The sequence below is a fragment of the Hyperoodon ampullatus genome, assembly GCF_949752795.1.
Source record: "Hyperoodon ampullatus genome assembly, chromosome: 13".
Classification (NCBI taxonomy): Eukaryota; Metazoa; Chordata; class Mammalia; order Artiodactyla; family Ziphiidae; genus Hyperoodon; species Hyperoodon ampullatus.
The window spans coordinates 25527052-25543165 of NC_136926.1; the positions used below are offsets into that span (position 1 = coordinate 25527052).

At 46.3% G+C, this 16114-nt stretch overlaps 1 protein-coding gene across 1 annotated transcript in view; it reads left to right on the forward strand.

The window, feature by feature from the left end:
• LOC307062419 (immunoglobulin lambda-1 light chain-like) overlaps positions 1 to 16114 on the forward strand; it is a gene marked incomplete at both ends in the record, with an annotated part of 216496 nt that overhangs the window by 121159 nt on the left and 79223 nt on the right. The window lies entirely within an intron of this gene.

Genomic DNA, 16114 nt, shown 5'->3' on the forward strand with positions numbered 1-16114 from the left:
AATGCCACATTCCCACTGGGGAGCAGGTCAGGGGTTCAGAATAAACCATAAGGTTGCAGGAAAGTGGAGACTCAGGGGGTCATTCTTCTTGGGGAATAGCCTAAACCTTCCTGAAATGTAATCACAAGACACAAACCAAGGGCGAGTCTTGTGGGCAGGTCTATCTAAGGACATTAGTCTCAGGCTGTGAGGTAACACTGATGTGCACAAATCCTATGTGTATTCCCGCGCCTGAGTTCAGGCCCTGGATCCAATGGAAACCCAGCATCTCACCGTCAGGTCCAGGTTATGTTCTATCGCAGGATGTGCTCTGTCTCTGTGAAGAAACACACACACATGCCCCACACAAATACAGACCGACAGACAGACACACACACACACACACACACACACCCAAAACCATCACTCTTGGGTCCCCTCCACAGTACCCAGGAAAGAAGCAGGAATCTGTTCTGTGGGACCTGGAGCTCCTTCTGCATCACCCCCGGGGCCCTGTGCCCAGAGGCAGGAGCATAAACCCTGGGATGCAAAGGACAGTTACACCAATTGTCAACATTCCTCGTAATCAGGAACTAGACATTTCAGATACTGAGAAAGTGACAGTCTTGGGAAAGACCAGTCAGCCCTGATTCTCTGTCTAGAAAACACAATGGGTCCAGCATCTGGACACAGGTGTCTGACCTCAGGGAGGCGCCAGCTGTGGGGTGAGGACCTCCCGCTGAGCACAGGGGACAGAGGAGAATCCTCACTTGCACCACGTGGCAGACAGACCTGCCTGAGGAGAGATCCCTGCAGCTGGGCCCTGAGGCTGACTCTGACCCAGTCCCCCCTCCCCGCCCTGCACACCCTGGCATCTTCCTTCATCTTCCATTAGGTCTCCCTCCATTCTGAGGGAACTAAAATCCTTCTTACATTATTCTTTTTCAAAGCATTTTGAGAATTCAGATTCATCTCATGGGCCCATATTTCTCATCCGCGTACCTATGGGGGTGGAGTCATTTATCGTGTGAGGTTCCCCTGCCCTGAGCTGAGATCTCCTCAAGGTCACTGTCCCTGAGACAAGGTCATGCTGAGACAAGATTAGAGACCCTTCAGGGGCCCTTCTGAGTCAGCTGGGGAGGAAGATGACAATTCTGTCCTGATGTGGCTGCAGGACAAAGGATAAGCCCATGGAGGCGATGAGGAGGTACAGGGTCGCTGGTGCTGAGCTGGGAGGAGGAGGAGGAACTTAGGGAGTCAGAGCTGGTGGCTCAGCCCCACTCAGCTGCCTCCCTGGGGCTTGGTCATCCCCATCTAAGGGCACCAGAGGGCAGCGAGGTCCTGGTTTGGGGAGGTTATGCTGTGGTTTCCTGACCTGTATGAAGCCCCCCAGGTGCTGCCTCCTGAGCCCCCTAAAGGAGAGTGTGGGGTCAGTGTCCTCAATCTGTTCTGCTTCATAAGCCCTTTGCTAGGAAGTCAAATAAAGGTCCCAGGGCTCCTCCTCCGAGCCCTGCAGTGGCAGGGGACAGTGGGGCACGGGGCCCATCTTGCTGAGGGGACAGGTGAGGGAGGGGGCTACACACCCCCAGCACCCCTGTGGTGTCCGGAGGAGACGGGATGGAATCTCTAAGTCACCCAATTCCCTCGAGCCCCTGTCCTCACCTTCTACCTGCAAAACCCACAGAGTGATTATCGGGATTATTGGCCAACGACATCTTAACTCCCATAGTGGTCGACAGGGACATCCCAGGATGGCCCCATTTCCGGGGGCCTGTAATGGTCAGTGTCCTGACTAAGGACAACGTGTCACAGAGTTTTCATCCTCTCAGATGAGTCCTGCTATCTAGGGAGGCCGAGACTCTAGGGTCCAGAGACAAGTCAGAGGGGTGAGGAGATAATGAGGGGGGGCAGGTGCAGGAAGCTGATTTGCATGGAGGCCCCTCCCTCCTCTGTGGGGGAGGGGATAAGAGAGGTCAAGGGGAGCAGGCCAAGGGCTGGGGGCTCAGAAGGCAGCGTCGAGGCGTCTCCACCATGGCTTGGGCTCTGCTCCTTGTCACCCTCCTCACTCAGGGCACAGGTGAGGCCTCCAAGGAAGCGACCCCAGGGACATCTGACTGATCCTTTGTGTCTTTGTCCTCAGGGTGATAGAACTGACTAGAGTGTGTTTCTTCTCTTTCCAGGGTCCTGGGCCCAGTCTGGCCTGACTCAGCCTCCCTCAGTGTCCGGGAATCCGGGACAGACAGTCACCATCTCTTGTGCTGGAACCAGCAGTGACATAGGGAAATATAACTATGTTGGCTGGTACCAACAGCTCCCAGCCATGGCCCCCAAAACCCTGATTTATAATGTCAATACACGGCCCTCAGGGATCCCTGATCGCTTCTCTGGCTCCAAGTCTGGCAACACAGCCTCCCTGACCATCTCTGGGCTCCAGGCTGCGGACGAGGCTGATTATTACTGTAGTTCACCTAGAAGTGGTAACACTGTGCACTGTGGTCCAAGTTCAGGGGAAGTAGAACCAAAACCTGCCCTGAGCTCATAGACTCCCTGTTGCTGTGACTCTGCTGGTTCTTAATCTGCATCTGTGGTTGAAGCATCATCAGCTGAGAGGAGATCTGAGGACCCTGCAGAGGGATGAGGAGAAAGAACAACGAGTGGTTTTCATGCTTGTTGTCCTTCCTGTTTGACCTGCATCTAAGTGGGCTGAGCCTGGGAGGGCTGGGGACACAGTCTGGGTCTCAGCTTTGTCCCCTCTCCTGGCATCGGTGAACGCTGTCTGGGGACAGCCCTGCAGAATGGTGGTCTCCCTGATACGATGGGCTCTTTGAAAGGTGGCTCCAGAATGGAAGGTGGGCTGGAGGACATGTCCCGTATTCCTCAGTGATGTCAAGGTCACGTGTTTCCATGAGGAGCCAGTGCAGTTTCCAGGTGGAATCCCAGCATATTTAAGACCTGTGAGAATTATGGCACATATATCCAATGGAATATTACTCAGCCATAAAAAGAAACGAAATTGAGCTCTTTTTAATGAGGTGGAAAGACCTAGAGTCTGTCATACAGAGTGAAGTAAGTCAGAAAGAGAAAGACAGAGCCGGAGGAAGATGGCGGAAGAGTAAGACACGGAGATCACCTTCCTCCCCACAGATACATCAGAAATTCATCTACACGTGGAACAACTCCAACAGAACACCTACTGAACGCTGACAGAAGACCTCAGACCCCCCAAAAGGCAAGAAACTCCCCACATACCTGGGTAGGTCAAAAGAAAAAAAGAATAAACAGAGACAATAGGATATGGACGGGACCTGCACCAGTGGGAGGGAGCCGTGAAGGAGGGAAGGTTTCTACACACTACAAGCCCCTTCGAGGGCGGAGGCTGCAGGTGGCGGAGGGGGAAAGCTTCGGAGTAGCGGAGGAGAGCACAGCAACAGGGGTGCGGAGGGCAAAGCAGAGAGATGTTGGCACAGAGGATCGGTGCCCTCAGGCACACACCAGCCCGAGAGACTTGTCTGCTCGGCCGCCAGGGCGGGCGGGGCTGGGAGCTGAGGCTCGGGTATCGGCTTTCAGTCGGAGCGCAGGGAGAGGTCTGGGGCTGGCGGCAGGAAGAGACCCTGAAGGGGTTAGTGCTAGCCCGGAGGGAGTCCGGGGAAAGGGTCTGGAGCTACCGGAGAGGCAAGAGACTTTTTTCCCTTTTGTTGCCTGGTGCGCGAGGAGAGGGCATTCCCCTCCCTCCCCTCTGCCTGAGTGAGCCAGAGCCCCCGAATAAGCGGCTCCTTTAAACCCGTCCTGTCTGAGCGAAGAACGGACGCCCTCCGGCGACCTACGCGCAGAGGCGGGGCCAGGTCCAAGGCTGAGACCCGGGAGCTGTGAGAGCAGAGACAGGGAAATCTCTCTGTGCAGCCTCCGAGGCAGCGGATTAAAGCTCCACGGTCCATTTGATGTGCCCTGCGTCTGTGGAGTGCATGAATGGACAGCGAATCATCCCAAATTGAGGAAGTGGACCTTGAGGACAAGATTTAAGACTTTCCCCCCCTTTTTTTTCCTCTTTTTACAACGAATTATCTCAAATTAAGGAGGTGGACTTAGCAAGATTTCAGACTTTTCGCCCTTTTCCTCTTTTTACAACGAATTATCCCAAATCGAGGAGGTGGACTTGGAGAGCAAGATTTTTGATTTTTCCCCCTGCTCTCTTTTTGTGAATGTGTATGCGTAATCTTCTGTGTAAGATTCTCTCTGTATAGCTTTGCTTCCACCATATGTCCCAGGGTTCTTTCGGTCCGTGTTTTTTTTCAATAATTACTTTTTAATTTTAATAACGCTACTATATTTCATACTTTATTCTATTTTATTTTACCTGCTCTTTCTTTTTTTCCTCCCTTCCCTTCCTCCCTCCCTCCCTCCACTCCTCCTTTCCTTCTTTCTTTTTCTTTCCTCCATCCCTCCCTCCCTCCCACCCTTCTTCTTTCCACTTTCTTTTTCTTTCCTTCCTCCCTCCCTCCCTCCCTCCTGTCTTTCTTTCTTTCTTTCTTTCCTTCCTCCCTCCCTCCCTCTCTTCTTCCATTCACTCTTCCTTTTGCTTTCATTCCTCCCTCCCTCCCTTCTTTCTTTCCTTTCTTTCCATCCTTCCTCCCTCCCTCCTTTCTTTCTTCCTTCCTTACTTCCCTTCTTCCTTTCTTTCAATCTCTCTTTCTTTCTTCTACTAATTATTTCTTTCTACTTTTTCTCACTGTTATTCTGAGCCGGGTGGATGAAAGGCTCTTGGTGCTGCAGCCAGGAGTTAGTGCTGTGCCTCTGAAGTGGGAGAGCCAACTTCAGGACACGGGTCCACAAGAGACCTCCCAGCTCCACATAATATCAAGCAGCGAAAATCTCCCAGGGATCTCCATCTCAACACCAGCACCCAGCTTCAGTCAACGACCAGCAAGCTACAGTGCTGGTCACCCTATGCCAAGCAAATAGCAAGGCAGGAACACAACCCCACCCATTAGCAGAGAGGATACCTAAAAACATAATAAGGCCACAGGCACCCCAAAACACACCACCAGACGTGGACCTGTCCACCAGAAAGACAAGATCGAGCTTCAACCACCAGAACACAGGCATTAGTCCCCCCCACCAGGAAGCCTACACAACCTACTGAAACAACCTTAGCCACGGGGGACAGACACCAAAAACAACGGGAACTACGAATCTGCAGCCTGCAAAAAGGAGACCCCAAACACAGTAACATAAGCAAAATGAGAAAGCAGAAAAACACACAGCAGGTGAAGGAGCAAGATAAAAACCTACCAGACCTAACAAATGAAGAGGTAATAGGCAGTCTACCTGAAAAAGAATTCAGAATAATGATAGTAAAGCTGATCCAAGATTCTATTTCCCAGATCCAAAATCTTGGAAATAGAATAGACAATATGCAAGAAACAGTTAACAAGGACCTAGAAGAACTAAAGATGAATCAAGCATCGATTAAAAACACAATAAATGAAATGAAAAATACTCTAGATGGGATCAATAGCAGAATAACTGAGGCAGAAGAACGGATAAGTGAGGTGGAAGATAAAATAGTGGAAATAACTGATGCAGAGAAAAATAAAGAAAAAAGAATGAAAAGAACAGAGGACAGTCTCAGAGACCTCTGGGACAACATTAAACGCACCAACATTCGAATTATAGGGGTTCCAGAAGAAGAAGAGAAAAAGAAAGGGACTGAGAAAATATTTGAAGAGATTATAGTTGAAAACTTCCCTAATATGGGAAAGGAAATAGTTAATCAAGTCCAGGAGGCACAGAGAGTCCCATACAGAATAAATCCAAGAAGAAATACGCCAAGACACATATTAATCAAACTGTCAAAAATTAAACACAAAGAAATCATATTAAAAGCAGCAAGGGAAAAACAACAAATAACACACAAGGGAATCCCCATCAGGTTAACAGCTGATCTCTCAGCAGAAACTCTACAAGCCAGAAGGGAGTGGCAGGACATAATTAAAGTGATGAAGGAGAGAAACCTGCAACCAAGATTACTCTACCCAGCAAGGATCTCATTCAGATTTGATGGAGAAATTAAAACGTTTACAGACAAGCAAAAGCTGAGAGAGTTCAGCACCACCAAACCAGCTTTACAACAAATGCTAAAGGAACTTCTCTAGGCAAGAAACACAACAGAAGGACTATACCTACAATAACGAACCCAAAGCCATTAAGGAAATGGGAATAGGAACATACATATCAATAATTACCTTAAATGTAAATGGACTAAATGCTCCCACCAAAAGACACAGAGTGGCTGAATGGATACAAAAACAAGACCCATATATATGCTGTCTACAAGAGACCCACTTCAGACCTAGAGACACATACAGATTGAAAGTAAGGGGATGGAAAAAGATATTCCATGCAAATGGAAATCAAAAGAAAGCTGGAGTAGCAATTCTTATATCAGACAAAATAGACTTTAAAATAAAGACTATTAGAAGAGACAAAGAAGGACACTACATAACGATCAAGGGATCGATCCAAGAAGAAGAAATAACAATTGTAAATATTTATGCACCCAACATAGGAGCACCTCAATACATAAGGCAAATACTAACAGCCATAAAAGGGGAAATCGACAGTAACACAATCATAGTAGGGGACTTTAACACCCCACTTTCACCAATGGACAGATCATCCAAAATGAAAATAAATAAGGAAACACAAGCTTTAAATGATACATTAAACAAGATGGACTTAATTGATATTTATAGGACATTCCACCCAAAAACAACAGAATACACATTTTTCTCAAGTGCTCATGGAACATTCTCCAGGATAGATCATATCTTGGGTCACAAATCAAGCTTTGGTAAATTTAAGAAAATTGAAATTGTATCAAGTATCTTTTCCGACCACAATGCTATGAGACTAGACATCAATTACAGGAAAAGATCTGTAAAAAATACAAACACATGGAGGCTAAACAATACACTACTCAATAATGAAGTGATCACTGAAGAAATCAAAGAGGAAATTAAGAAATACTTAGAAACAAATGACAATGGAGACACGACGACCCAAAACCTATGGGACGCAGCAAAAGCAGTTCTAAGGGGGAAGTTTATAGCAATACAATCCCACCTTAAGAAACAGGAAACATTTCGAGTAAACAACCTGACCCTGCACCTAAAGCAATTAGAGAAAGAAGAACAAAAAACCCCCAAAGTTAGCAGAAGGAAAGAAATCATAAAGATCAGATCAGAAATAAATGAAAAAGAAATGAAGGAAACGATAGCAAAGATCAACCAAACTAAAAGCTGGTTCTTTGAGAAGATAAACAAAATTGACAAACCATTAGCCAGACTCATCAAGAAAAGAAGGGAGAAGACTCAAATCAGTAGAATTAGAAATGAAAAAGGAGAAGTAACAACTGACACTGCAGAAATACAAAAGATCATGAGAGATTACTATAAGCAACTCTATGCCAATAAAATGGACAACCTGGAAGAAATGGACAAATTCTTAGAAATGCACAACCTACCAAGACTGACTCAGGAAGAAATAGAAAATATGAATAGACCAATCACAAGCACTGAAATTGAAACTGTGATTAAAAATCTTCCATCAAACAAAAGCCCAGGACCAGATGGCTTCACAGGCGAATTCTATCAAACATTTAGAGAAGAGCTAACACCCATCCTTCTCAAACTCTTCCAAACAATATCAGAGGAAGGAACACTCCCAAACTCATTCTACGAGGCCACCATCACCTTGATACCAAAACCAGGCAAGGATGTCACAAAGAAAGAAAACTACAGGCCAATATCACTGATGAACATAGATGCAAAAATCCTCAACAAAATACTAGCAAACAGAATCCAACAGCACATTAAAAGGATCATACACCATGATCAAGTGGGGTTTATTCCAGGAATGCAAGGATTCTTCAATATACGCAAATCAATCAATGTGATACACCATATTAACAAGTTGAAGGAGAAAAACCATATGATCATCTCAATAGATGCAGAGAAAGCTTTTGACAAAATTCAACACCCATTTATGATAAAAACCCTGCAGAAAGTAGGCATAGAGGGAACTTTCCTCAACATAATAAAGGCCATATATGACAAACCCACAGCCAACATTGTCCTCAATGGTGAAAAACTGAAACCATTTCCACTAAGATCAGGAACAAGACAAGGCTGCCCACTCTCACCACTCTTATTCAACATAGTTTTGGAAGTTTTAGCCACAGCAATCAGAGAAGAAAAGGAAATAAAAGGAATCCAAATTGGAAAAGAAGAAGTAAAGCTATCACTGTTTGCAGATGACATGATACTATACATAGAGAATCCTAAAGATGCTACCGAAAAACTACTAGAGCTAATCAATGAATTTGGTAAAGTAGCAGGATACAAAATTAATGCACAGAAATCTCTGGCATTCCTGTACACTAATGATGAAAAATCTGAAAATGAAATCAAGAAAACACTCCCATTTACCATTGCAACAAAAAGAATAAAATATCTAGGAATAAACCTACCTAAGGAGACAAAAGACCTGTATGCAGAAAATTATAAGACACTGATGAAAGAAATTAAAGATGATATAAATAGATGGAGAGATATACCATGCTCCTGGATTGGAAGAATCAATATTGTGAAAATGACTCTACTACCCAAAGCAATCTACAGATTCAATGCAATCCCTATCAAACTACCACTGGCATTTTTCACAGAAGTAGAACAAAAAATTTCAAAATTTGTTTGGAAAAACAAAAGACCCCGAATAGCCAAAGCAATCTTGAGAACGAAAAACGGAGCTGGAGGAATCAGGCTGCCTGACTTCAGACTATACTACAAAGCTACAGTAATTAAGACAGTGTGGTACTGGCATAAAAACAGAAAGATAGATCAGTGGATCAGGATAGAAAGCCCAGAGATAAACCCACGCACATATGGCCAACTTATCTTTGATAAAGGAGGCAGGAATGTACAGTGGAGAAAGGACAGCCTCTTCAATAAGTGGTGCTGGGAAAACTGGACAGGGACATGTAAAAGTATGAGATTAGATCATTCCCTAACACCATACACAAAAATAAGCTCAAAATGGATTAAAGACCTAAATGTAAGGCCAGAAACTATCAAACTCTTAGAGGAAAACATAGGTAGAACACTCTATGACATAAATCACAGCAAGATCCTTTTGGACCCACCTCCTAGAGAAATGGAAATAAAAACAAAGATAAACAAATGGGACCTAATGAAACTTCAAAGCTTTTGCACAGCAAAGGAAACCATAAACAAGACCAAAAGACAACCCTCAGAGTGGGAGAAAATATTTGCAAATGAAGCAACTGACAAAGGATTAATCTCCAAAATTTATAAACAGCTCATGCAGCTCAATAGCAAAAAAACAAACAACCCAATCCAAAAATGGGCAGAAGACTTAAATAGGCATTTCTCCAAAGAAGATATACAGACTGCCAACAAACACATGAAAGAATGCTCAACATCATTAATCATTAGAGAAATGCAAATCAAAACTACAATGAGATATCATCTCACACCAGTCAGAATGGCCATCATCAAGAAATCTAGAAACAATAAATGCTGGAGAGGGTGTGGAGAAAAGGGAACACTCTTGCACTGCTGGTGGGAATGTGAATTGGTACAGCCACTATGGAGAACAGTATGGAGGTTCCTTAAAAAACTAAAAATAGAACTACCATATGACCCAGCAATCCCACTACTAGGCATATACCCTGAGAAAACCATAATTCAAAAAGAGACATGTACCAAAATGTTCATTGCAGCTCTATTCACAATAGCCCGGAGCTGGAAACAACCTAAGTGTCCATCATCGGATGAATGGATAAAGAAGATGTGGCACATATATACAATGGAATATTACTCAGCCATAAAAAGAAACGAAACTGAGCTATTTGTAATGAGGTGGATAGACCTAGAGTCTGTCATACAGAGTGAAGTAAGTCAGAAAGAGAAAGACAAATACCGTATGCTAACACATATATATGGAATTAAAAAAAAAAAAATGTCATGAAGAACCTAGGGGTAAAACGGGAATAAAGACACAGACCTACTTGAGAATGGACTTGAGGATATGGGGAAGGGGAAGGGTAAGCTGTGACAAAGGGAAAGAGAGGCATGGACATATATACACTACCAAACGTAAGGTAGATAGATAGTGGGAAGCAGCCGCAGAGCACAGGGAGATCAGCTCGGTGCTTTGTGACCGCCTGGAGGGGTGGGATGGGGAGGGTGGGAGGGAGGGAGATGCATGAGGGAGGGGATGTGGGAACAGATGTATATGTATGACTGATTCACTTTGTTATAAAGCAGAAACTAATAAAAAAAAAAAAAAAAAAGAAAGAGAAAGACAAATACCGTATGCTAACACATATATATGGAATTTAAGGAAAAAAATGTCATGAAGAACCAGGGGTAAAACAGGAATAAAGACACAGACCTACTTGAGAATGGACTTGAGGATGTGGGGAGGGGGAAGGGTAAGCTGTGACAAAGCGAGAGAGAGGCATGGACATATATACACTACCAAGCGTAAAATAGATAGCTAGTGGGAAGCAGCTGCATAGCACAGGGAGATCAGCTAGGTGCTTTGTGACCGACTGAAGGGGTGGGATAGGGAGGGTGGGAGGGAGGGAGACGCAAGAGGGAAGGGATATGGGAACAGATGTATATGTATAACTGATTCACTTTGTTATAAAGCAGAAACTAATAAAAAAAAGAAAAAAAGAAAAACTGTGTGAGTGTTGTGGGTTCAATGTTATTTTTTCTTGAACAGTTTTGTAACGCAACCATTACTGAAATTCAATTATGTGAATTGAATAGTTTGTTTGTAATTTGTTTTTGTTTGTTTGTTTTTTTGGTTTGGTTTTTTTTTTGGCCATGCCACGTGGCATGTGGGATATTAGTTCCCTGATTAGGGATGGAACCCCTACACCCTGCAATAGAAGGTCTAATTCTTAACCACTGGACAGCAAGGTATGTCCCCATTTCAATAGTTTAGATGAAAAACAAAGTATATGGGTTGGATTGCTCAGGACACATCATCCCCACAGTAACAAGTGAAGAGGAACATTTGATAGCTGTGTGTTCAGGCATCCAGGACTGGAGAGCAGCTCTTTCTCGTGGTCCTGGCTCCTGGCTCTCATGAAGTTGGCGTCACGTGTCAGTCGGGTTGACTTCATTAAGGTCCTCTAACTTTGGAAGACCCCTCCTATATGGCTAACTCCATACCGGTCCTGTGTACACTTTTCTTATCCAAATCATCTTCCCGATAAATCTGATTTATTTTATTTTATTTTTTATAAATTTATTTATTTCTAAAATTTATTTATTTTTGGCTGTGTTGGGTGTTTGTTGCTGCGCATTGGCTTTCTCTAGTTGCAGCAAGCGGGGGCTACTCTTCGTTGCGGTGCGTGGGCTTCTCACTGCGGTGGCTTCTCTTGTTGTGGAGCACAGGCTCTAGGCGAGTGGGCTCAGTAGTTGTGGCACACGGGCTTAGCTGCTCTGCAGCATGTGGGATCTTCCCAGACCAGGGCTCGAACCCGTGTCCCCTGCAGTGGCAGGCGGATTCTTAACCACTGTGCCACTAAGGAAGTCCCAATCTGATTTATTTTAACCCAGCCAAGTAGGCTCCATATTTTCTAAGTGTCTGCTAGTCTCAATCTGAAGAATCTTTTGTCTTTATCACAACATTTTACATTTGACCAGAATCATAGGTCTTTCTAACTATATTGTCAAAGATCAGGTATAGTGTAGAAAATATTTACCAACTTCATTTCTAAGATCTACTTTCATTGGGATTACAGCTGCTCCTAAGGTGCAGTGTGGGAATAAGAGTGTTTTTACTCTCCTGAAATAGCCTCTGTTATAATATCTACCCTCCCCCATTATTATGGGGACAGCCGTTCTTCCTTTCCTTCTGTACTGTTATCCTGTTCTCTCTCTCTTTTTCTCTATTAAACATAGAGCTGCATTTATAATCAGTTTTGCATTTTTCTAAGAAAAGCTTTTTCCTTTTTAATGAGAATGACCTGAATCTGGCTCTCCACTTCCTCAGAAGTCACATCCTATGCATTAGCCTGAGCTGTGATATCAAATACTCCTCTGAATATAGTAATCTTGAGCTTGCAGTTTAAACAATCCAGTCCAGGTAATTGTAGGCAGATGTGTGTGTTTGTGCATGAGAATCTGACCAAAGGTCACCTTAGGGCCACACATGGGCCACTCCCGGCTTCTGTCCTCACTTCCGGTTCCAGATGTTCAGTCACGGAGCAGGACATGGATGAGTTTTCAAGAGCACGATGGTGATACACACTAAATCAAGAGGATGTTTGACGCCCTTCTCCTTGATGAGAAAACTTCTGGACAAGTTTTGACCCAATATTTTAGGTGGATTTGGAAAGATATGTTTGACCAAGAAAATAGCTGCTTTCTGGGATAGATGATATTTTGATTCTCAGTCTCAAGGTAATGAAAATCTCAGAACACAAAGCAACAGACTCAAGTCAAAAGCATCTCTTGCCATATTGTACCACATTCGATGGGATGCCCAAACACTGTTCTAGACAGCATGCCGGTACCCAGCTCTGGAATGAAGGTGTATCTTGTTTTGTCTCCTTATCCCAGAAGTGGGAACAGGAGCCCTCACTCAGGTCGGGGGTGGGGTGGACAGAGAGGAATTTCCCTCAGAGTCCACAGTGAATGAGGGATCAGCACCACAGATGTCAAGGGATTTCCAGTGGATTACCTTTTCTGAATCAGTGATGAAGAATCTCTGAGAATTCAGGACTTCCCTGGTGGCGCAGTGGTTGAGAGTCTGCCTGCCGATGCAGGGGACACGGGTTCGCTTCCCGGTCCAGAAGATCCCACATGCCGTGGAGAGGCCAGGTCCGTGAGCCATGGCCACTGAGCCTGTGCGTCCGGAGCCTGTGCTCCTCAACAGGAGAGGCCACAACAGTGAGAGGCCTGCGTACCGCAAAAAAAAAAAAAAAAAAGAATCTCTGAGAATTCAATTACAATTTTTTAAGAAATCTGAATTTGTAGGCATGAATCCATCCATAATCTTTGTTGTTGTAACATGTGCAATGCAGAATAATACTCCTGGGAAATCCAATAAGAATTACAGTCAAAAGTGGGTCAACAAAGAACTTTCCTGCAGGTGGTTTGCTTTGGTTATTTCCCCACTGCAAACATTTGGAATATTGAAAGGATAAACAAAGAAGGACTAAGTGGATGTTAGCCTGTGTTATGGAGAAAGAAGGGCTGGACTATTTGGGTATTTTCTCCTTAATGAGGACAAAACACGTGCTAACTGGTAAAGGATTCCCTCCTGCTATTGGGGATCCCCCCCACCATAGAGGCCGGGTGGTGGCCTGAGGCTCTTGTGGGAGCTGTGGCAGCCCTTGAGATTCAGGAGGCAGAGGCTCCAGACCATCTTCCAGGGTTGGTGGGAGAATGTGGCGGCATAGAGGGCCCCTGCTTTCGGATCAAGGTTCCACAGAAAGAAATCAAGAGTGGTGTAGATAGGAGCCCACACTGAAAATTAGGAGAGCAGGAGTTCTAAGTGTGGACCTGATCTTTCTCTCACTGGAGCTTGTTCCGGGGGTGGTGGAGAGCTGTGGTGAGTTCTAGTGCTCGTGACTTTGTGATCCCATGGGTGGTCCTGGGGTGTCCACGGAGGGGTGGAGTTTAGTACAAACCCTGAATCTCATGATGACCTTTACCCCCCGGGTGCAGAGGGTAGGAGATGGAGGGAAACCCTAGACCCTGGGTTTGCTGCTTGTTTTCTCAGATCGTCCTGTGTCGAGTGTCCCCAAGACCGCAGGCAGCTATTTGTGTCACAAAGAAGACCGCTAGGACTCAGTAGAGAGTCGTCCTAATGGCTGTGATTTCCTTCAGTGAATGGAGATCAAGCAAAATCAGCAAAGGGCCATGGTGGATGAGGTGAAATACGAAGAAACCAGGAGAAGATTCCAGGAGGCCTTTCCCAGATGAGGGACGGGCTTCATCACCAGAATCAAATGGTGACAACATGTGTGAATTGTCCCCCAGGCAGCCTCATCAGACCCACAAGACTCCTACTGGAGGCTGGTCTCCTAGGCATCCTGTGCCTGGCATCTGTCGAAATTCCAGATTCCCACTGGGGAGCAGGTCAGGGGTTCAGAATAAACCATAATGTTGCAGGAAAGTGGAGACTCAGGGGGTCATTCTTCTTGGGGAATAGCCTAAACCTTCCTGAAATGTAATCACAAGACACAAACCAAGGGCGAGTCTTGTGGGCACGTCTATCTAAGGACATTAGTCTCAGGCTGTGGGGTAACTCTGATGTGCACAAATCCTATGTGTATTCCTGCACCTGAGTTCAGGCCCTGGATCCAAGGGAAACCCAGCATCTCACCATCAGGTCCAGGTTATGTTCGACCGCAGGATGTGCTCTGTCTCTGTGAAGAAACACACACACAGCCCCACACAAATACAGACAGACAGACAGACACACATACAGACACAAACACACACACACCCAGCGCCATCACTCCTGGGTCCCCTCCACAGTACCCAGGAAAGAAGCAGGAATCTGTTCAGTGGGACCTGGAGCTCCTTCTGCATCACCCCCGGGGCCCTGTGCCCAGAGGCAGGAGCATAAACTCTGGGATGCAAAGGACAGTTACACCAATTGTCAACATTCCTCGTAATCAGGAACTAGACATTTCAGATGCTGAGAAAGTGAAAATCTTGGGAAAGACCAGTCAGCCTTGATTCTCTGTCTAGAAAACACAATGGGTCCAGCATCTGGACACAGGTGTCTGACCTCAGGGAGGCGCCAGCTGTGGGGTGAGGACCTCCCGCTGAGCACAGGGGACAGAGGAGCATCCTCACTTGCTCCACGTGGCAGACAGACCTGCCTGAGGAGAGATCCCTGCAGCTGGGCCCTGACGCCGACTCTGACCCAGTCCCCACTCCCAGCCCTGCACACCCTGGCATCTTCCTTCATTTTCCATTAGGTCTCCCTCCATTCTGAGGGAACGAAAATCCTTCTTACATTATTCTTTTTCAAAGCGTTTTGAGAATTCAGATGCATCTCATGGGCCCATATTTCTCATCCGCATAGCTATGGGGGTGGAGTCATTTATCGTGTGAGGTTCCCCTGCTCTGAGCTGAGATCTCCTCAAGGTCACTGTCCCTGAGACAAGGTCATGCTGAGACAAGATTAGAGACCCTGCATGGGCCCTTCTGTGTCACCTGGGGAGGAAGGTGACAATTCTGTCCTGATGGGGCTACAGGACAAAGGATGAGCCCATTGAGGGGATGAGGAGGGACAGGGTCACTCGTGCTGAGCTGGGAGGAGGAGGAGGAGGAGGAGGAGGTTGGGGGATCAGAGCTGGGGGCTCAGCCCCACTCAGCTGCCTCCCTGGGGCTTGGTCATCCCCATCTAAGGGCACCAGGGGGCAGCGAGGTCCTGGTTTGGGGAGGTTATGCTGTGGTTTCCTGACCTGTATGAAGCCCCCCAGGTGCTGCCTCCTGAGCCCCCTAAGGGAGCATGTGGGGTGCAGTGTCCCCAGTCTGTTCTGCTTCATAAGCGCTTTGCTGGGAAGGCCAATAAATGTCCCAGGGCTCCTCCTCTGAGCCCTGCAGAGGCAGGGGACAGGGAGGCAGGGGGCCCATCCTGCTGAGGGGACAGGTGAGGGAGGGGGATGCACACCCCCAGCTCCCCTGTGGTGCCAGAAGGAGACGGGATGGAATCTCTAAGTGACCCCAGCCCCTCGGGCCCCTGTCCTCACCTTCTACCCGCAAAACCCAAAGAGTGATTATCGGGATTATTGGCCAACGACATCTTGACTCAAACAGTGGATGACAGGGACATCCCAGGATGGCCCCATTTCCTGGGCCCTGTAATGGTCAGTGTCCTGACTAAAGACAACGTGTCACAGAGCTTTCATCCTCTCAGATGAGCCCTGCTGTCCATGGACGCCTCCAGAGCCAGGTCAGAGGGGTGAGGAGAGAGTGAGGAAGGGCAGGTGCAGGAAGCTGATTTGCATGGAGGCCCCTCCCTCTTCTGAGGGGGAGGGGATAAGAGAGGTCTGGGGGAGCAGGCCCAGTGCTGG